The sequence below is a fragment of the Oreochromis niloticus genome, linkage group LG3 (assembly GCF_001858045.2).
Source record: "Oreochromis niloticus isolate F11D_XX linkage group LG3, O_niloticus_UMD_NMBU, whole genome shotgun sequence".
Taxonomy (NCBI): Eukaryota; Metazoa; Chordata; class Actinopteri; order Cichliformes; family Cichlidae; genus Oreochromis; species Oreochromis niloticus.
Genome location: NC_031967.2, coordinates 12,197,766 through 12,215,882, shown reverse-complemented (window position 1 = coordinate 12,215,882; position 18,117 = coordinate 12,197,766).

The following is an 18,117-nucleotide window of genomic DNA, read 5'->3' as shown; positions in this document are numbered from 1 at the left end:
GATTTTACTATACTACACTCCCCATCTGTATTTTTATAGTGTTTTCTGGAGCAGGGTGGGGTGCAGGGTGGTGGTGGTTGTAACTGGCATATCAAATCAAAGTAAATGCCATTATCGGAAAGTAATAACACCATCATAGTGTGTAAAGTTCGCCGAGAAATACTTAATAAGTCTCACAAAAAAGAAACAATTAAGAAAAGACATGTTAAGCCAGTATAAACAAATATCACGGACGCATACTACACTCAGTTTTCACACAAAATATTGAATTGCTGCTAAAATAGAGCCCCGCACTGCTGTGATTCAAATAAAGCAGCCACAACTAGACACACCTGTGTGTTAAAGTGGAGAGTCATGCAGATAATAAATCTGTTCGGTCAGTCTCAAGAGCTAAAGTCAACAGCATAACAACAGCCTATCTGCACCCGTGTGAGTGACTCAGCCTAAGCAAAGTCTTTCTAAAAGTCTTCAGACACTTTGTTGGGCGGTTCACTGTCTTTACTCTTAATAGTAATAACTAGTGAAATAATTTCCCTTGTGGCATCAACAAAGTATCTATCTACCTACCTACCTATCTAGCTATCTATCTGTACAAACAATGTAAAAGGTTTTCTGTCCTCACCGCAAAATAAAATCTTAAAACCTCTTTTTGCACTGAAGGTTTACGTCTACTGCAATCTTTGTGGGTATTTTGTGAATGTGCGTTACTGAAAAGAAGACCTATCCATCATGGTGAATTTTTTTCAGGTTATTAACATATATAAATGTGTTTTTGATCTCTAAATAAGACAGTAATCATCAATACCACAATACAGGATGTGTCAAAGAGAATCATCCGATTTCAAAGTGCTTTAACTGGGCAACCGTCCACCAGTAAGAAAAACGCATACTGTTACAAAGAGCAGATTCATGAGTGCTACGTGATCGCTGGTGTGTAGCCTAATAGCAATGACTCCAGACATGCTCGCAAAAGTACGGGACAGGTTATACTATCTTATAGGCATATGCCCTGCTCCGGTGGGTGACACATTGAGCACTTAAGAACATTATAAGCTCTGTATGTAAAACTTTATATTCCGCCATGCATTTTAAAATTTACTGCAGCCTCTATGTCCATTATATTAAAAAATATGGCCTTTTGAAATCATATGATCCTTTCTGATACACCCTGTATTGCCTAACCCATTTATAATACTGAGAAAAACTCCAGGTTTCGTGTCCGAGAACGAGAACTAAATGGTCACTGCGGTGCGATTTTATCAGCTTTGACAGAACGTTATGGTTGGTCAAAGGTGAATAAATAAAAGTTTTACAATCAGTGCAAATAGAAGTTAAACTTGGATAACCTAGTCAGTCTGATCAGTGTTTGCAGTCTTGCCTTGTTCCACAATCACAGCAATTAACTTGATAAGGACAGAATAATAATAATAATAATTATTATTATTATTATTGAGGACAATGGGAACAAAATAAAGCAGACATAAACCCATAAAAAACTACAGCGTGGAACATTTTAGATAGACTTTCTGAAATGCTCAGTATAATAATGTCCTTATGTCATTGTACCAAAGTAACTCCACTTGTAAAGTACTTGAATTCTACAAAGAGATACTCAGTGGCTCACAGTTGTGTATTCCCCAGAGGCCCGGATGTAAGTGGCAGCAGTACAGTGTGTGCGAATATGATTATGGTTCGGAAAAGGGCACTGAGCCTCCGTACAGGTAAGGGCAATTGTTCTGTTGATGCAGCTATAAACAAAAACTGATTCTCATGCTAGTTAGAGGGAAAAGTCATTTGCAGTATTACACTGTCAGTGGAATGGCAAAAGCACATAGGCCTTCTGTTACCTCTGTCGTCTCCTGTCCCCGTCGTCTCTTTCTCCCTCTCTCTCGCTCTCCCACGCACACATTCGCAGTTTCTGATGGCCATAATTCAAAGGTCACGGGCGCCCTGGAGCGTGTAGTATCTTACCACACCTCGGTGGTCCAACACAGCTCCCAGGTGAGAAAGGATGCTGTGGGCTCAGCATGCTGATGCAAGCATGCTCCTCCTAAAAGAACAGAGCAGAGCAAAGTAATTTGTTTGCGTGTCATTGTCTTTGATTGTTGGCAGCTGTGCGTAGATTTATGTGTGTGTTTCAAAACGCAGAGGCTTTCCTACTTTTCCAGATGCCTTTATTGGCGGACGTTGTTGCGGCGGACAAAAACATTATGTGCCGGAATCACTCTAATTCATCAAGCTGCCACTTTCTCCAAATTACCTTTGTTACAATGATTAGTTATTTTGACAGGCTTCATTTAAACATCAGCTATGAGACAAGGACCGGTGCTGGTGGACATTTCAAAAAGTTCTCACTGAAAATAAAACATGAAAAAAGGTTTTTTCCAGTATTACCAAGGATTAACATTGTAAACAAGGACACACACATACAATCAGATAGTTCACAATTATGTTTCTGGAGCCCCGATTGCTGTACCCATCAACCTTGGCTACAATTCACGACCCAATAGTTTTGTTCCATTGTCCCCACGTCTATTTCTTTGACTGCTTTTTGCCTGACTACAAAATAAATTTAAAAAAAAAAAGTCTTAAGTGGATGCCCCACAAACCTTTTTGGGGAACAAATGCAATTTTAGAGTAGGTACACAAAAATATTGAGACAGCCATTAGGTAATTGACCACTGGCTAGATTTTGTCCCAGCACAGGAATTGTCCAGTCATAGCTTAGCATCTGTAGGCACAACAGGACCGTCAAACTGTGGATTTTGTCCCGTGTTAGAACAGATGTCATTGGTGCTGTAGTAACATCAATACATACAGTAAAAAGTACATTTTCACACGACTGTACGCAGTCACCCTTACTGCTTCTATAGGAAATAAAAGGGCTAGCAGCTAGCTAATTCTAATATAATGCAATTGGTTAGCTGATCATCAGCTAGTGTTAGCACCTCTATACAGTAAAAGCAGAGGTTTTGGCAGTTCCCTGCTCTGGATTATAATCACAGTCTTTCTCAGGTAAATTTCAAAACTTCTTAGAGCCACGTGTCAGACTCTGTAGACATCGGCTAGCATGTTAAATGTTTAAGTTTAATTTGAAAAAAACCAAACAACTATGGCTTGTTTGGAAGAGTTGGCAGACGAAGAAGAAGAAGAAGAAGAAGAAAGTTAATGTTTACTGTGCTGCTTCCAGGTCCTGACCTCTGAGTTCCACCCCTCCCTCCTACTGGCTCATGATGCCCCTGTGTTTCATGTCATTGGCTGAAGTCTGATTCTGGCAGCCAATGGATAGTCTCCAAGGCCTATATAATCTGCCTGAAGCTACACTCCAGAGCCTTTGACAATTTTTGTGGTTGCTGGGATGTCAAGTGCTTGAGCATGCTGCTGCCAACCTGTCTGAAATACTGTTGCAAGAGCTTAAGAGAGCTGTGAATAAATGAAAGCCTGCAAACCTCACTGAACTAAAGCAATATTGTAAAGAAGACTGGTCCAAAATTCCTCCACAATGTTGAGGTGGCTGATAAAGTAAAACTAAAAACACTTACTTCAAGTTATTGCTGCCAAAGATGGTTCTACAAGCTACTATATCATCGGTTGCACTTATTTTACATTCACTTTTACATGATTGTATTTGTACAAGTCTGGCTGGCTACCTTAAAAATCTAGGAACCTCTTCACAACTGTGGTCTGTATCAGAGTATATGGTAGTTGTTCTGTCCTTTCCTGTTGGACTTAGGGAAGTGCATATTTACAAAGTTCTCAATTTAAAATGCCAAACTTTAGATAAAGAAGAATAAAGCTACCTATTCCCAGATAAAATTGGCCAGTCAGCTGATGTTTCAACCGAACATAAATCAGCTGCAGCCAGCTAGAACTGCGATGGCTGCTTTTGTTCATCAGTGTATGAAATCAAGGGTCCCTTGTTTTGAAAAGCTCTGAGACTATTTAGATTTAGGTAAATCCGTCAAACTTTATACTGTAAACTCTGCTGTGTGCAAGTGGAAAACTTGGCAGCTGTAGCAACAGTGACAAATGGGTGCAGGGCCTAGCGAACAGTCAATTAGGCTGCAACACTGGAAAGATGTCCCCTCCAAACTTTTTTTTTCTTTTCAAAACTTTTTCTTCCTCAATTTTTTTCAACCTGCCTTTTCTTTTTTGTATTGTTGCATTTCTTGTCTCTTTGTCTGCTTCTCTTATCCTTCGTCATAGTCGTAATCACACCTTGTCCTCCACTCACTGTCGCCTCATTCCTTCCCTCTCTCCTTCACTACCTCATCTCCTCTTGTGAGTAGTAAGATGAGAATGTGTGTTTGAGGGCGGCTGAGGGGAGGGGGGTTTAATGTCAGCCCGGGCCATGATCCGCTCTGAGGAGTTGATTTGCTGCGGCTCAGCACCCCAGAGGCTGATTAGCATTCCACCGCTAACTCCCCAACTCCCTCATACTGTACAGCGGCACAACCGCCTCAGCTATCCCTCCTTACTTCCGTTTTTTTAAAAGTTTTTTTTAAAGACAGTTAGTCCTGCCATCCTGTCCCAATAATGAGCGCTACAAATATCACTGTTACGCTCTCTCGCAGCTATCCTGGAGCACCCTGTTTGATTGAGCAAAACGCCTTTCCGGTATGAAATAATTATCAGTGGGCTGAGATGGTCTTTCGTGCCTCTTCCACCTGTAAGTGTGAGGTTTTCTTATTTTGACTGCGCAGTGACTGTTGGCTCACCCCTAAGACAATAAGCTCAGAGGAGCGGCCGAACTTGTGGCCGTCTCAAAACATTTGCCGAGCTCATTGGCATTAAAGCCCCGTGTGTGAGGCTCTTGGGGTTTGATGCTTTTCCTCTCACTCAATGAGACAGCCCTAATGATAGGTGTGCCAAGGCAGCACAGAGACATCGATTGGGAAGAAATAACCAGATTAGTCCCACATTGGGTCTGGGAGTACGGATAAGCTACAGAACTGGGTGTCAAGATGAATTGGGCCAGATATCGAAAGATAAATGACAGCTCAGTCAGAGTTTCAGGTGGAGTTTTGACCGCCGGTGCCAACGAAATGCAAAGAAATGCCACTGAATTTGCAGAGGTAACCTTTCATACTTATTTTTTAAAAGTCGCCATTTCACAATGACCTCTCCGCCGAAAGTTACAGCCCATTGTTACCTACCTGAGAACGCAACCTAAGTGGACTATTACATCGTGTGATGAGAATACAGCTGTTTGTTTGAGCATCTGGCAATTCAATATCAGTTATGCGAGACATATCTCATGGGCAAATTGATACAGAGTGCTCCTTTATTGAACTAAAGCAGGAACAAACTTTAGGTTTATTGAATACACCCCAGGTGCTCAATAACCGCCAGACCTCATCAGACGACAGGAGCTCTCTATTGAGCAACACAGATTAAGTTTCTTGACTTGAGCCTCTCCAGCTGAGAGCCAACATATATACCCGAATAATGTCGAGGAGAGAGACTTAATGAAAAATAAGATACAGAGGAATGAAAGAGAGAGCATATATTGGCATCCTATTGGCATCTCTCAGCCCTCGGCCATTAATGTGCACTCTGACATGGTGAATGGGACGCAGCGGCTTAGATAAATAATCCTAATGAAGAGCAAGAATTTCAAAATGCCAGATTCAAACAAAAGTGCTCAATCATCTGCATCCCCCACTCCTCCTTCCCACCCTTTTCCTTGCATAGGTGCGGTTTGTGAATGTCCCAGCATTGTGGGTAGGCATTAATTCACCTGAGCACTGTCGCTTTATTCTTTCATACATCAAAATAAGAAGTGAGTGTTGTCTTTTTTTTTGTCTGCAAGTGTATATTTACAAATGAGGGCTTTTAATTTAAAAGAATGACCCAATCCGTAGGTGGTGTCAAAGACATGATGACGAATGCTTCGCCTGGAGACTTGCTGCAAGTGATTGGTTTTCTGTTGCATCAAAATCAGAGATTCATAGATCATGATAAAGTGGTGCTGCTGGGACAATGCTTCATTAATGGCCAGAAAGGGACGCAGGCTGGGGAGGGTTTCTGAAGTTACAATATTTTTTTTCCCCCTCATCTTCAGCTCAATAAGGTTTTAATAGCGTTTTTTGGCCGACTTCAACTTGGCAGAAATTTGAAGCAAATACGAGGTGAAGGGCAGACTTTTCACAGAAATGGCAAACTCTGTAAAATACTCAAAGTATTTTGCAGAGGAGCATTTCTGCTTGGAAAGATATATCATACACTGTGGATGATTAGTGTACAAAGACAGTCCGTCGCCTCCTTTTTTGTATTTGTGGACATTTTCTCTTTCCTCCAATAGCAGCAAGCCTTGAAATCCATAAGGGGACCCCTCTTCAGCTTGATCTGTGCCCCTACTGTCTGTACGTGTCTTTAATAAAGACGCTGTCCTCACTTCCTGCCTACTCCCTTCTGATTCACAGCTCTATTTACAGTTCCTGCATGGCCCTGCCAAATCAGGGGCCCTCAAATTGGGTAGTTAAAGGAGCTGCGGGTGGAGAAGCGCATTTTATCACCAGATATGCCTAGAAATCAATGCACCCTCTCAAATGGCTGTCTCTTTATGGACCGTCAGGGAAATATGAGTGGAAATGGAGAAGCGGGAGAGTAGTGATGTGATATGAGTGAAGGCCTTCATTCCTGAGTCTTACCTCCCGAGTTGAAAACAGACATTAACACCAAGGGTCCCATTGGTTAAAACTCCCCTTTCTCTGAGTCTATTGTGTGCAGTCATGCAAGGTTTTGTACCTGATTACTGGACATAAAATCACAAAAAAGAAAGTGAAGAAAGTACCACAGGACAAAATAGAAGAGAGCTAACATTAAAGAACAGCAGTGTGACTGAGCCGACACAGTCACATATACATTTCATGCAAGCTTTTCACCAACGAGATAAGTAACAAATTACTTTTCAGTGCTCATCTTCCTTGCCACCACTGTAATATTTGTCAAAACAGACAATATACACTTCAGTACTAAGTCAAATGTATCTGTAGCCCTGGTGATCTCTTTCTAGATATGTAACTAGGAATAATCATCAGTCTTACTAGTCATCCAGGTAGGCTAACTTACAGGGAATGTTTTCTAAGTTTGGACAAGAATTGTTTTTGATTGGTTCTCTTGTTAGAATTTGCACCGCCTGTTGTTTGGAAGCCAAATCAGTGTCTAAGCGCCTGAGAGGGTGGACTTGTTGTTCCACAATAAGTGCTGCAAATTCGTCAGTGCTTTACCTCCCTGAAATGGGGCTGTAACATTACTTTACAGATTAGAACTTGTGTACCAGCAGTGCAAAAGCTGGAAACATGGACATCCTCCATGCCAAACTGAAAGAAACATCTACAACCTGTTGTAGATTCTTTTGTTGTTGCCCAGTTCAAGGTTCAAGGTTCTTTATTTGTCACATGCATAGTTATACAAGTATAACACACAGTGAAATGTATCCTGACACGCTCCTCGACATGTGCAAAAACATATGGGGGGGGGGTAGAGGGATAACATTATAATATATATATAGTATATACATTGGGTGAATGTGCAGTAGAAGCAGCAGCAGGTGAATTCTGTACATTAATATGAATAGACATCTGACTATTTTACAGAATGGACAATATAAACATATTTAAAGTTAAAGGAAGTTAAAGGAATTGAGTGTCTGGAGGAGAGTCTCAGTCAATTATAGATGATGTGAGATGGCGTGTGTGTGTGTGTGTGTGGGGGGGGGGGTGTTGGTTTAGGGCCCGGATGGCTTGAGGATAAAAGCTCTTCTTGAGTCTCTCTGTCCTTGCCCGGATGATGCGGAACCTTCTACCAGATTATAGAAGTTGGAACAGTTTGTTGCCAGGATGGGACGGGTCCTTCAGTATCTGCGTTGCTCTAGTCCGGCATCTCCTGGTGTAGGTGTCCTGAAGTGGGGGGAGAGCAATCCTGCAGCAGCGTTCTGCTGTACGGATCACTCTCTGGAGAGCTTTTTGGTCCTTCACACAGCTGTTCCCGAACCACGCTGTCATGTTCTGTGTGAGGATACTCTCCACAGCGCCTGTATAGAAGATCCTGAGGATCTTTGGAGAGACCCTGAACTTCCTTAGTTGTCGGAGGTGATACAGGCGCTGCCTAGCCTTCTTGGTCTGGACCTGAATGTGGGCAGCCCATGTCAGGTCTGAGGAGATGTGGACACCAAGATATTTGAAGGACTGCACCCTCTCCACTGGAGCTCCATTGATGAAAATGGGTTTGTAGTCTCTGTGCTGACTCCTTCTGAAGTCCACCACCAGCTCCTTGGTCTTGCTGACGTTCAGCTGGAGGTGGTTGTCCTGGCACCATGATGCCAAATTCTTCACTTCGTCCATGTAGGCCGCCTCATCGCTGTTGGAGATGGCACCCAACACCACTGTGTCGTCAGCAAACTTCACAATGGTGTTGGAGCCGTGGGTGGCCACACAGTCCGAAGTGTAGAGGGAGTAGAGCAGTGGCGAGAGGACACACCCCTGTGGTGCTCCTGTGTTGATGGTGATGCTGTCGGAGACACACCCACCCACCCTCACCACCTGAGTTCTGCCGGTGAGGAAGTCCAACACCCATGCACACAGACGGCTGTTGAGTCCCAGGTCCCTCAGCTTTGTGAACAGTCTGCTGGGCACTATTGTGTTAAACGCTGAACTGTAATCAACAAACAGCATTCTCACATAGTTACCCTGTTTCTTGTCCACGTGGCTGAGGGTGGTGTGCAGGACATGGGCGATGGCGTCTTCAGTGGATCTGTTGGGTCGGTAGGCGAACTGGAGCGGATCTGTGGAGTCTGGGATGGAGGAGGAGATGATGTTCTTCAGCAGCCTCTCAAACACCTTCATGACTACCGAGGTCAGCGCAACTGGCCGGTAATCGTTCAGGGATGAGGGTTTGCTGTTCTTGGGCACCGGGATGATGGTGGATCTTTTGAAGCATGTGGGGACCACAGACTTCGCCAGGGACTCGTTGAAGATGTAAGTGAACACACCTGCTAGCTGGTCAGCACAGCAGCGCAGCAGATGGCCGGTGATGCCGTCTGGCCCCGCCGCTTTCCTTGTGTTCACTCTCCTCAATGCCGCTCGGACGTCATGCTCCGCGAAGCTGGTCATTGTCCTCGGTAGTCCAGCGGTAGATGGCATTAGCCGCCTGGCTAACCTCGAAACGGGCGTAGAACTGGTTCAGCTCATTGGTGAATGCAGAGTCGGCGTTGATCGGCGCAGTGTCCCTGGGTTTGTAGTCCGTAATGGTGCGTAGTCCGTGCCACATACTCCGTGTGTCGCCCTGGTGGAAGCGGGACTCCACACGCTCCCGGTACCGGCGTTTGGCATCTCTCACCGCGCGCCGCACGCCGTTTAGCTCATTTGTTAGAATAAATATCACAAAGTAGCTAATCAAAGTTAATAAGCTCTATTATTTTGATGAAATAATCAACATTCAATTCAGTTCAGTTTTTTCTTTATATATTTTATATAGCGGAAAAATTACAACAGCAGTTGCCTCAAGGCACTTTATATCGTAAGGTAAAGATGCCATAATGATAGAGAGATGGCCCCAACAATCATAGAACCTCCTTTGAGCAAGCAATTGGTAAGCATGGGAAGGAAAAACTTCCTTTTAACAGGAAGAAACCTTTGGAAGAACTGGGATCAGGGATGGGTAACTATCTGCTGGTTTTGGGTCGCATAGTTACTCACCATATGTCTATGTAATAATATGTATCTTTTACAAGTTTAAAAGCAACCCTGTTTTAACCCTGCTTGTAAGCCATAGGATAATAAAAATTGGATTACATCCCATCTTTGAAGGTTGTATTTAAGTAATCCATGTATGGATAGCATGTGAATTCCAGGAGCACCTGGGGTACAAATGAACTGACAGAAAACGTCTGACTGCAAGCCAATAGCAAGGTCAGATATTCTATGGTTACAATGTATGAGTTTTAAGGCAAAAATCTAGTGTTTTGGATTAACATCATTGGTTGTTATGTTAATTAAACCTGTACATCATTTAGAGTTCCATGAATTATCACTCTCTTCACCATTTACTGGTCATAGCAGATAGCTGCACCTCCCTGAGGTTCCTGCCCCAAGTGGAGGAGTTTAAGTATCTCAAAGTCTTGCTCATGAGTGACGGGAGAAGGGAGCGGGAGATCGGCAGACGGATTGGTGCGGTGGCTGCAGTGATGCAGACACTGTACCGGTCCTGTTGTGGTGAAGAGAGAGCTGAGTGTAAAAGCGAAGCTCTCAATTTACCGGTTGATCTACGTCCCTACCCTCACCTATGGTCACGAGCTGTGGGTATTGACCAAAAGAACGAGATCGCGGATACAAGTGTTGGAAATGGGCTTCCTCTGAAGGGTGGCTGGCCTCTCCCTTAGACATAGGTTGAGAAGTTCGGCCATTCGGGAGGGGCCCAGAGTAGAGCCCCTGCTCCTCCACATCGAAAGGAGCCAGTAGAGGTGGTTCGGCATCTGACAAGGATGCCTCCTGGGCGTCTCCTGGGTGAGGTTTTCCGGGCATGTCCCACCAGGAGGAGGCCCTGGGGCAGACCCAGGACATGCTGGAGAGATTATAACTCTCGGCTGGCCTGGGAATGCCTTGGTGTTCCCCTGGACAAGCTGGAGGAGGTGGCTGGGGAGAGGGAGGTCTGGGCTTCTCTACTTGGGCTGCTGCCCCTGCAACCCAGCCCCAGACAAGCGGAAGAAAATGGATGGATGGATGGATGGATGAATGTAATTAAATTGCATTGAATCTCTGACAGACTGATTCAGCTCCACTCCCACAATCTGCAAAGCTAGACTGTGGCCATGGAAGTGATTGGAACACTTGCCTTCAATGATATGGGTGGATGAGTGAATACTTTTGGCAATACAGTGTATCATACTCTTATATTATACAGTATCTATGTGGCAGCTCAATTGATGTGTGTCTGCACATCAAAAAGAAAAGTCATCTCAACTCATCATCTTATCAGGGACAGTTAAAAGAAAACAACTACTTACTCTTTAAAGGACAATAGGGCCAACCAGTCATCACACAGTGACACCACTGGGTATTTCCCAATATTAGAATTAATTCATTGTAGTTCATGTGCACCAAACTGACATAAAGTAGACAGGACCAGTAAAATCTATAACATAATAATAATAATAATAATAAAATTCTTTTGATTCTTTTAGTGTAAAGAAGTACAAGTAGTTCACATTTGATGAACCATCCATTAACAGCCGAGTGAGTAAAATTTCAACAGTTTCTCATTTTTATCCACATATAGTCAGTCCGTTGTAATAAATCAAAGAAATGTGCCATTGCTTGGCTTGACTTCCCCGTCTTACTTCAGTGTGGTGTTTCAGGGCACAGATAATGTCTTTGTCAGGAAGCCTGACAACGGTTCAGACCTCTGACAAGAATCTCACGTGTTTAGCACCCCTGCCGTGCAACGTGAAAACATGTCATCCGACAGCCAAGGGTCGTATTTACTGCTGCATTTGAACAGTCTCTTTTGGGTATGGTCATCTCAAAGTACATTCGAGGCCATTTATATGGGTTTAGTGTTACTGATGCAGTTGTTTTACTGTTTGTATTCACATAGCAGTGAGCTACTACAGCAGTTTTGAAAGTCAAAGCAGTTTAACTTACATCAATCATGCATGCCACCGCTACATACGAGAAACTGTGACGTGTCCATGTAATTGATCTGCATGTGGCCATTGCCTAAAAGCTGCTGCTTTGGTCGTATGGAATACTCATATCAACTCAGTGGCAACCTGCTCTTTATTTAGAGGCCAGTCTCCATAGATTAGAACCCAAGGTCATTGCATAACACTTTGGACGCAGGCTGCCAACAAAGTAGCCTATCAGTCATCAGCCTTAATGAATAGGGTGTGGTGTAAAAATAGATACAAAGACACGCAGTCAGAATACAAGCTTTCACATGCAACAGTGGCACTGGCACTTGGCGTCTTGCACCTCTTATTATCAGTCCACATAGCTGTGTCTTTTCATGTCCAAAACGGTTATCTTTAGCTTGGTGAAGGTTATTTTAGGGACCATGTTTTGCCACGTGCAGAATGAGATACACCAGACCACAAGGACACACATTAAAGTTCAGGTCTGAGTTCAATTAAGGGCAGTTTAAAGCTTGCATAGTAAACTCTTTTCAGTCATTCTTACATTATTATTTTTCTTCTAAAAGAACTGCAACTGAAATTTATGTAGAAAGTAACTCATGACTAACAAGTCACTTTATCTGATGAAACTGCACTGACATATCTTTGAGAGCATGACACACACATAGAAACAGCATCCAAAAGCTTTCCCAAAGCTTGCGTTGATATATGATCACTCTTTGCCCTCGTGGGATCAAGCCTTAACCAGTGCCCATCATTAGAAACTCTCTTAAAAGCAGGGATTAGCTGCTCGGTTTGATTTTAAAGACGAGCTTAACGCCACGCTGCGAAGCAGTGTTTCTCTGTCTTTTCTCGGTGAAGATTTTAGCTTTGTTCACCTCGGACCACACGCAAATCCTCTGCAGGCTGTGGTTCGGTGTGTAGCACGAATGACTGTTTTCAAAGCGGGATGCAGCCATTGTGAAATCACCCATTGGCCCAACTTGAGGCCTTGCTGGGTCAAAGGAGTGGACTGTAATGTAATGTAATGTAATGACTTAACGCTAGCTAGTCCATAAAACGTATGGGTGTATTAAAAATCACTGCTAAATAACAAAAATAAATGCTAGAATTTAACTAAAGAAACCTGTTCTACAGATGTCGACACAGCAAGCCATAAAATGTATCTGGTAATTTCATTAGAAATGCTCCAAACCAGACTCCACTACAAATGGACTCAAATAAGCCGAGGTGGCTACATCCTCCTGTGACCTGTCACACAAAGCAGTAACTTTAAGCAAATATACCTCCTTTACAGTTGTCATGAAGAGGGAAATTCACTATAGAAACCAATTATATATATTTGTTACGTGTTTATTTCTGTCTAAAGTTGAACATTTTAACATTTTGGAGTCTGTGAGAATCAACTTTTGCAACCATCCTCAGGACGGCATTTAAGTAACTTCAGGTTTTCTTCAGGTTGGCTTCGTTTGCCTGGACGTGGCTTGTGCAGCACCTGTAATCTGTAACCACACCCAGTGTCGCTTAAAAAGAGCAAAAAAAAAAAAAAGATTTTTCAGGGGCTGCTAAATTACTTCTGCTAAATAACGATCTTAACATATTATATTGATAATAGCGTATGTATACATATTAGTACATTGACCGGTCTTAATGAAACTTTGCATGAACATTGCCTATTGCACTGTACGTGCCAGTTTCTACATGGCACATGCAAATATTTTATCAAAATTCCACAGCTATACGTATTTCCACATTTGACATTTCTACATGCAACTTTGTTTACCATGTGCATATTTGCTGACGTCTAGAGTGTGCATGCTACGTTCGCATAGCTTGTGCACGCTGTGTATTTAAACAGTCAGCACAAATTTTTTATCTTCCCAGAGCAGCCGAGCGGCTGCTGATTATTGATCAAGTTACATGTTTGGTTAAGAAGACAAAGTTTGGATGAGGATCGTCATGTTGGGAGACACATTATGAAGCAACCCGTTGATTAAAATAGTTAAAAATATGACATTTAACAAATTTGTTATATTATTATCATGCAGTAATGTGTGGGAAAGTAATTTTGACCTTTGTGATGTGTTAATAAAGCATTTGTTGAAGCACAGTGTAGAAAACATTTTTCATATTAGAATGCAACGCCGTGTTAACATGCAAAAATCTGTATCACATTTTCAGTGATCAAACAAGCGCTGCGGGCTAGCAAAACATGTCCATGTGAAACATAGAGAAAAAAGATACATATACTTACTAAAATAAACATCTGTGAAACATTTTATATAATCACAATTAAGAAAATATAGTTATGATTTTCTTAACAGTTGCTTATTGACCTGACACCAAAGCAAAAGCCTGTGGTAGTAGTGGGAGTTTGCTAGTGGGAGTAAAACAACAAGGTTAAGGTTTCAGAAGTTTTTTTGGTCCAAAAGAAAAACCCCCCCAAAAACAGTAAAACCAGCCCTTTTAAAAAACCATTCACAACCATTAAAGTAGAAAATAAGCAAACAGGTTTCTTTGTAAGGCCAAAAATACTTCAGTCAAAGTGAACCAAACCAGAAATCCACAATTAACTTCAAAAACCCAAATCTTGTAGCTCTTAAATCTAACTTAATCGTGGGGTCAGCTCCAAAAGATTCTCCATTACCTGCATGAGGCCACAGCCACACACAGAAATTTAGTTATTTAACAGTGTTGTGTCGGTTCCTTTAATAAACCCAAACTGGTCCTCAGGATTTAGAAATGCAGGGCGGCAGATGGCCGGCCCCCTCGCAGAGTGGCTCCGCCAGCTTGGGCTAGCACACATGTTCCCTGAGTGCAATTAAGTCTAGCTGACCCCTCAGAGCCCCCAGCATCAGCGGGGTGTTTCCGTCACATTCCTCCATGCAGATGCTTGCACCAGCGTGCTCTATGTGCAAACCTTTGCCATGCGTATCACACTACGCGCATATGGCCGCGCCGTGTTCGCCATGTTTAATAACGCGGACATGTTTTAGCGGAAAACGTTAAGGCAGCAGGAGATCTGGACTAAATTGAACATCCGTATGACAAATAAAGCTGTTTCAGGTTTGTACAGTAAGCACGGGAATGCAAACAGTGATAAAGTAATAATAGATTGCAAAGAACACGAATGAGAAATGTGTACACTCATTCCTCCGTTCTTTAGTTGTTTGCTTATGCATGGGGAAGGGGGGGGAGTGTTTTGCTCTCTTGCAGCTCTTAAATCAAATTCTTGTTTTTGATTGCAAAAGCAAATCACTCACCATTTGCAATGTGACTCCTGAAACAGCATCTCACTCTTCCTCTCCTCTCCTCTCCTCTCCCCCCCTTATCCATATGTACAGTGAATATATCTCTTTATTTGCATGCACAGACCGCAGTGAGGCATGACAATAAAAGAAGCAGCTTAATATATCAAAAAATCTGTTTTATTTATTGCCATCTGAAGTGTTTGCTGGCAACAAAAATCATTCCCATACCAAATAGTCTTTGTAAGGCTTGACTGCTATTTACTGTCATGCGTCTCATTTTAGTGTTATGGGTGATTATGATGGGGAGGCCTGTGCCGCCATATATTAGCATGCGCTGAATGAGCTGTGGGACATGATGCCCCGTGACTGCAAGGTAAATGAAAGCCGCTTGCTTATGCAGATGCATTTACAGCCTGACATGAAGCGAAAATGGCCCACATCATTATGCAGAAGTGTAGCTATGAAGATATCCATGCATTTTTGGTGTATTTATGGTTCATCCATCAATCCTTCACCCCCCCTTTTCTGTCTGCAAATGCACATCCTCCTATCAGCAAGTCTATTTTTTTTTCCCAGTCGGTCAATCCTATAGTCCAACATCCATCTAATTTGGGATATGACTAAGGGCTGACCCACTGTTGTCCGGATTCCAGCAGGGAAACCGGAACGCTTCGGTGAGGCTGTCACTCTGTGGGTAAATTACTGTGGTTCCCACTGTCCTGCAGCAAGGCCTGGGTCAGACTACGCCATATCTGCCCCTTTCATCCAATTAGGAAATGAGTTAAAACCCTTCACTTGTGCTGACACAGACATACACGCGCACACATACGCACACACACACACGCGTGCGCAAGCACAGGTGATGGCCGCTGCATCTGCCCCATCGGCCGCGCTATTTCTTAATTTAGATCTCAAGTAGGATAACCGGTCAAAACACACATACAAATACACCGAGGGATAAATAGACCGTCTGTCTCCCCACTTCCCCCTCTGTCTGCCACATGGTGCAGACACACATCAATTGATTTGGCATCTCTCTTCCCGTCTCCTTCTTTTTCTCTCTCTCTTTCATACACACAATCACATACACAAGCATGAAGTCCCTCCCCTGGGGATGCAATCACTTACACACACACACACACACACACATATACAAACACACACAAATATCGGGTGGCTCGTTGCTGGAGTGGACAGGCCTTTGTGAGATAACGGGCAAACGCAGCCTGACAGGCTCGGCTGGGCCATTATTGAATTGCAGTGAAGACTATATTACTTTAGAGTGAGATAAAAGACTACATACAAGACGGATGGGTGGGGGACATCAAACAAGACTGTGTCCAGATTGTGCCAGGACTAATCCGGCTGAAGGCAGTGCTGATTTCCCCCAGGCCAGGTGCCATTTCTCCTTGAATAATTCTTATGAGGAATTCAACAGCAGCTCCGCCTTTGTGCCATAATTTGTATCGTCTCTTCGATTCCCTTCCATCATATCTTGTTTTTTGGGAGCTTTTTTCTTCCCCAGATCTGGCCCATTCTTCTGTCTTGTTTCTTGGATTGGTGTTGCGCTAAACTCAGATGTTACGATTGTTATTCCTCAAAACCATTTAACTTCATGTGGTGCACCCTCGACCCAGGGTTGTTTCGCAACCGTGAATGGAGGTAGGTAGAGGCGGGGATCCTCAGGGGAAATACTTGTGATGGTGTTCGGGAGGTTTGGCCTAGAATGCAATATGGATCGCAGTGGAAGCCATCTGATGTCGAGGAAACATTTGGCACCTCGTGTCATCTGCTGAAGTTGTTTGCAGTCAGAGGCGTCTTTGATCTCCAGACAAAAACAATGTAAGCAGATGCGTTGTGTTTCCTCGCTCTGAACATCTTAAGCTGCAAAAAGGCTGACAGGTATGATGATGACAATGCTGTGAAGTAAGGTGATCATTACTCACTTCAAAGAGGGAAATTAACAAATAAAACAAGGGGGGAAAAAAGAAATCATGACAAGAAACTGAAATAACAGTGGCCCTGATTTTCCTCTGTTCTTTTATCTGCTGTAAGGTAATAGCACTCTTTTGTAGCTGGCAGCACTGAATGGCATTGAACTTGACAGTGATGCTGGCATGTCGTTAATCAAATATATACGCATGGAAATCATCTGGACACCCCGCCATAGGTTATGCTCAGGTGGCAAGGAATAAAGTAAGTGGGGTGAAAAGAGGCTTTTCCCACAAAGATCCAACACAGTTCCTGCAGACTTTAAACAACAACAACAAACAAAAAACGAAAAAAAGGCTGGCTCGAATATAAATCCATAGTCCACATTAATAAAATATCAATGGGAAAATCGATCTATTTGAGCTGCTTCTCAGAATCAAAACATCATGGAAATTTAACAGTCTCCAAGCTGTAGACATGACACATTATTAGAGTGTCCTCTGAAATATTCAGTTGCATTGTGGTTATGTTCACATTGGTGTGTCAGATTCCATGGAACTGCACTTAACAGAAACCATGGAGTTTTCTGCACTTTGTCCAGGAGAGACCAAAAAGAATTCCAGTTGTGGCGAGCTGTGGCCAGTCATGAGCTGGTTTCAAACACACGCTCTGTATCCCTGAACTTTACTGGACAGACATGCAAGCGAGAGTGCCAATGTCTGACACAGTCAGGTCAAATATTAAACAGGTCAAAATCCACTTGATATCAGATTTGCACATACATGAAGACAGTGGCGGTAACTGTCCTGTGAAATTACACACGGTGAGCGATTGCCCTGTTCTAGCAGTGTGCTCCATGTGAGAAAGGAAAACTTAAGATAATAATCCCAAAATTGGGAATACATTAGAAAACTGGACATAGCCATGGTTTGTGAAACCATTTCAAAAAGCATCAAAAAAGGGGCTAGAAGTGACCACATTTGGATGAGAGGGTGGAGTGCTAACTTCTTAGCTAATGCTAGCAGACTTGGTTAGCATACTGCATTTCATTGAGATTTGTCTGCCATATTAGATGTAAGACCAACTTCAGTCACTAGGGAAAAAAGTGTACTCAACGATCAGCTTGTGGATGGTTCCTGGAGGTTTCTGGCTGTTGCTGGGTGATGTCAATCGCAATGAGGATGCTGCACCAACAACCTCCATGTGAGCACTTTGGTTTCTAGCACACAGGTGCATGGAAGATGCTGAGTTGCTTTTCACTCACGACATAATGTTTTCCTCCAATGTAAAAGTTGTGCC